At 35.3% G+C, this 5,881-nt stretch overlaps 1 non-coding gene across 1 annotated transcript in view; it reads left to right on the forward strand.

Moving 5' to 3' along the window:
• The first annotated feature begins 5,804 nt into the window (after window positions 1–5,804).
• Trnai-uau overlaps window positions 5,805–5,881 on the forward strand; it is a 109-nt gene continuing 32 nt past the window's right edge. The window contains exons 1-2 of the tRNA in view: window positions 5,805–5,842; window positions 5,878–5,881. The exon at window positions 5,878–5,881 is cut by the window's right edge and continues 32 nt beyond it. This is a non-coding gene — a tRNA (tRNA-Ile). The remainder of the gene's footprint in view (window positions 5,843–5,877) is intronic.

Here is a 5,881-nt window from a genome sequence, read left to right on the forward strand (position 1 = left end):
ACCACACTCACACATATATACCTATCTTGTACTTCACAATGCATCAATCAGAGCCGGGTTACCACCAAATTTCGCGCCTCCAACCCACAAAAGATTAGCACGAACGAAAATCACAACTTTAGATGTCCAGTTGATAAAAATTTATAACGACCGCAACATCAACATCTGCATGAAAAACAGAGCCATATAAATAATAACGATAACCACAACAACAATAACAATAAAAGTGGGAGCAAAGAAATTGCAAATAACCGAAAATGAGGGAAATAAAATTGTTTGTAGGGAGGTCCGTGAGGATTGAAGGTTTTATAATGAAAAATTTATAACAGAGAATGCGAGACAAAATGTCGGTACGATTTCATGATATCAAAGCGGTAATCTCTTGTCAAAATGGCGCAAACGATATATCCATATACTTATACATATACATACACATAATACGTATATATATAATATATATATATATATATATTATATAATAATATATATATATTATATATATATATATATATATTATATATATATTTATATATATAATATATATATGTATGTATGTATGCATATATGTATATATTTGTCCACGCATAATGTATTTGTGTACAATAAATATTTCCTTAACAAAAATACCAAACATTAGCTTTCTTTCTACTGCTACTTGTATGATTTATATATATCTGATCATGAGGATCCTGTTTAATATCTGGCGGTGTAGAGACGTGTGTATGACTGTGTGTGTGCCTGTGTGTGTGTCTGTGTGTGTGTTCGTGTGCGCGTGCGTGTATATATATATTATGTGAGTCAATGTGTGTATGCATTAATGAAAATGCGTAAATACATTATATGCAATATATAAATGTGCCGATAGGTATATGAATATATTATATATATATATATGTGTGTGTGTGTGTGTGTGTGTGTGTGCGCGTGTGTGTGTGTGCGTGCGTATGTGTGTGTGTGTGTGCTTGTGTGTGTGCATATGCACATATATATATATAACATATATGTATATGTATATATATATATATATATATATATATAAGGTGTATATTTATACTTATATAGAATAGTAGCTAGGTGTATCGATTGAATAAAATATTGGCAGACAGACATTATAAATTGTACTTAAAATACAGCAATTTCGCTTCAGTTTTTACGTTCGCATTTCTCCTCTCCTTTTCCTCCCTCTACGCCTCTCTCTATGTATTTATACATATATGCATATATGCATATATATATACACACACACACACACATATATATATATATATATATATATATATATGATATATGGTTTTGTATACATATGTAAATAAGTATACCCGTTAATGTTTTCGTTTTATGTTCACTTCTTAAAAAAAAACAATGTTACATTAATCTAATGGGTTATTTTTTACTTTTGTAAAGTACAAATTTGTTATTGTTAAACAAGAAACACGATTGTTCAACTGGTCGGAACTTCGAAGTCACTGTCCATAATATTCTTGTTTAAGATATATATATATATATTGTGAGTGTTTATTGAACGAAAACACCTAAAGCTCCACCAGTCTCCGGCAGCTGGTGGTGGTGAACCCTGCTGTACTCTTTCACCACAACTTTCTCTCACTCTTTCTTCCTGTTTCTGTTGTACCTGTATTTCAAAAGGATCAGCCTTGTCACACTCTGTGTCACGCTGAATCTCCTCGAGAACTACGTTAAGGGTACACGTGTCTGTGGAGTGCTCGAATACTCTGGAAGGTGCTCGAAAAATAGAAGCTGTTACCCTAGTTCGCTGGTAGTGATCAGCTGACACTGTACTATATATCCAGCGTTAGAAGCTGTGCAAAGGCAATAATAATAAATAATAATAATAATAATAATAATAATAATAATAATAATAATAATAATGATAATAATAATAATAATAATAATAATAATAATAATAATAATAATAATAATAATAATAATATTCAGTCAAACCGCGTGGCAACTCGGGCAAGTGTCTTCTACTTTAGCCTCGGGCTGATCCAAAAACCTTGTGGGTGGATTTGGTTGACGGAAACTAAAAGATGCCCGTCGTATTTCTACGTATATATATCTATGTATGTGCTTGTTTGTGCGCGCGCGCGTGTGTGTATGCATGTTTGTGTGTGTGTGTGTGTGTGTGCCTGTGTTTGTCCACCAAAACCACTATCCCTTGACAACGAATGCTGGTGTGTTTATGTCCCCGTTACCGGCAAAAGAGACCGATAGAATATGTATGAGGCTTACAAAGAATAAGTCCTGCGGTCGATTTCTTCGTATGAAATCCTTTCAGGCAGTGCTCCAGCATGGCTGCAGTCAGGTGACAGAAGCAATTGAAAGAATGAAAGAATACAAATACTCATCGTATTGCTAAGAATATATTAAGGAAAATATAGACAAGAATCCTTTGGAGGACAATTTTTTCTTCGTCTTTCTATATATAATACATTAAAAGTCAGTTACAATATTGCTTGCTTGCAATGTTACTCAGACAAACTGGTGCATAATAGGAAAATACTATGAATTAAATTTACCCTGAAATGTTAATAGAAACAGAATGAAACAAGTTTCGCGTAAAATGGAGCAGTAGTTAATGAGATATTCGCGGCTTGGGGTAAAAATGCTCCAAAACGGTTCATAATGGGAAAATGTTCCGAATTTAACTTCAACCTGAAAAGGAAGAAACTCTAACCTTTCGATTAGACTGATTTGACAACGAAAAAATACGTTTTGTGTTTTTATAGTTAATATATATACATACAACCTTCGACCGAATAACAGTCATATGCACAACTTGAACAGACACACGTATCAATGCATAAACACACGTGTACATATACATACGCAAACACACACACGAAGATACGTCTACACAGTTACATACGTAAATGCTCACATGCATACATACTTACTTAATACATACATACATGCATACATACAGATTATATACATGCGTATATGTGTATGTACATGCATACGCTTGTACACATCTGCATAGGTATATGCGTATAAGTATGCATGCACACATACACACACACATACATATATACATACATACATTTATATATATTTATATATATACGCAAATAAATATTATGAACTTCGTAACCTCGGTGTAAAAGTTTTTCCCTAGGGTTTTGTCCGAGTGCATTCAACATTATCTCACCTTCAAAGATTTGGCTGCTATTTCTAGTACACCCTGCTACTACATAGCAGCTACTTGCGATAATGGATCCGACATGCTTGTTACGTGGTAGCAGGACGTGCAAGAAATAGCAGCCAAATCTTTCCTTTTCTGGGGCAAAGGAGCCATTTACGCCTGATTTCGAAGTCACATTCGTTGAAAGCAAGCGAAATAACCTGGAAAAAAGACCCCTACGAAACACAACTCCGTTGCTGGGAAACTGAGTTTCCCGATGACCCAAACGGGTCACGCGTAGTCTATTTCTATCTAGTCTCAGTTCAAGAGCTGTGGCCATGCTGGGGCACCTCCATTTGGTGTTGCTACATGATTTTACTTCACGAATGCTTTTTAGTAATTGCTATTTGGTGCATGAGAGAGTTCGATGCAGCTGCCCTCATCTGCACCTCCTGCCGTGAAGTTGGTTCTTTTTTTTTTAATGTAGACCGGAAATGAGCTTCAGTTTCGTTGACAAAGTCCAATACTCACCCGTAAGTCACCCAGGTCTCTACTTTGAGTTGAGGACTCATGACAAGTAAATATTAGAACGCATTTAAAACCATACATTCTTATATTTATACACACATGCGCGCGCTTACATAGATGTAAATATTCAAATATATGAGGGGTGAGTAGCTAACACAGTTAATTCGATTCCAATTCCAAAAGAATCAAAAACCTTTTGAATAATTTGGCATCTGTAAACCTTCTTAAGAACAAACGCAAGAATTTCAACCCTGCACTCCACCCCACCACCACCCACACTCATACACACGCACACACACATACAGATACATATACACATACACACTTCCCCCATTGCATATACATCCACATATTTACAAACATATAAACAATATGTTCTACATTCTGTTTTACATGTGTTCTACGTTTTAGCGTTTTCCAATTTGACATTATCGTGCATCCATATAATTGGCGAAGAAGCCGCGTAAACTGTTCATAATTGCCCAGTGTTTGTTGCTAAATTAGCCGTACATAAGAAACTTATATGCTTGATTCAAGCCCATGCTGTGTTGTTCACAGATACAAGGCAATCAGACGGAGGGTATGGGAGGCTCTGCGTGCCAGACAATCACTCCTGCTGAGATACTGCGAATGTGTGTGGGTGTGTGTGTGAGCGAGAGAGTGAGTGTGTAATTGTGTGTGTGTTTGTGTGTGCGTATGTACGAACATGCGGACACACTTCTATATACACATACATATGTGTATGTACCCCTCTGTATGTGTGTATGTGTTTGTGTATACATACATACATATATATATATGTATATATATATATATATATATATGTATATATATATATATATATATATTTATGCATATATATATATATGTGTGTGTGTATGTGTGTGTATGTATGTATTTATGTATATAAAGTTTTCGTGAATGCATCTGTGTGTGTGGCATATTGAGCATATCTACATTTGTTTTTGCATTTGAGCTAATCTATCTATCTATCTATCTATCTATCTATCTATCTAGCTAGCTAGCTAGCTAGCCAGCTAGCTACTTACCATCTTAGCGAGTTATCTGTATACATATATTCAATATATATACTTTGAAATTTAGAGGTATGTCAATAGACAACATATATATATATATATATGTATATATATATATATATATATATATATATATATATATAATATATATATATATATATATATATATATATATTATATATATATATTAGAGTATATATAAAACCATACGTCCTTATATTCATACACACACACACACACATAAATATATTTCGTACGTGTGCCCCAGAAAATGGTCAATGAAGAAGAAGACCGAACTCAACTCCAGTCTGATCTACATGCTGTGAGTCAATGGGCAGACAAAAACAAAATGCAACTAAACGAGAGAAAATTTGTGCTGATGCATTTTGGAAAAATGACTACACTAAAACATCCATACTCTCTTCTTTTAAGGAAACCCCTCACAGCATCTAATAATACCAGAGACCCAGGAGTAATTGTTGATAGCAATCTCAGTCGGAGTGCCCACATCAACAATAATGTCGATATAGCTCGTAGGATGAGCTCCTGGATCTTAAGCACCTTCCGTCCCAGAGAACAAGGTGTCACCATTCCACTTTTCTCCTTTGTAAAGTCACACCTCGAATACTACTGCCCCCTATGGTCTCCCCATACCAAAGAAAGCATCTCGAAGATTGAATCAACCCAGAGGGCATTCACTAAACGAATTAAGGGCATGACTAATCTCGATTACTGGAGCCGTCTTAAAGCGTTGAAACTCTACTCTCTCCAGCACCATACATCATTTCTACGATGTGGAGAGTATAGCGACTGCATTGCGCAAACGACCTGAAGATTAGCTTCAAAATTCATCCAAGCCTAGGACCACGAGCCATACGTCCCCTAGCCAACACATAAAGGATCACAACACATAAATACACTGCAATACAATTTCTTTTCCTCAACAGGACCTGCCCTATTTAACATTAACCCCAAAAGATCAATAGGGAAAAGGATATAAAAAAAGAACACAACTTTCAAATGCATGTATATATATGTGTGTGTGTATTTATAAATATATATACACACATACATTTATACATATATATATACATTGTGCCCCGGTGGCACAATCGGTTAGCGCGCCGTACTTATAGAGAGTACCTTCGCCGTGCGAGTCACGGATGAGGAATGC

Source organism: Octopus sinensis, unplaced genomic scaffold, assembly GCF_006345805.1.
Source record: "Octopus sinensis unplaced genomic scaffold, ASM634580v1 Contig19501, whole genome shotgun sequence".
In the NCBI taxonomy this organism is placed as follows: Eukaryota; Metazoa; Mollusca; class Cephalopoda; order Octopoda; family Octopodidae; genus Octopus; species Octopus sinensis.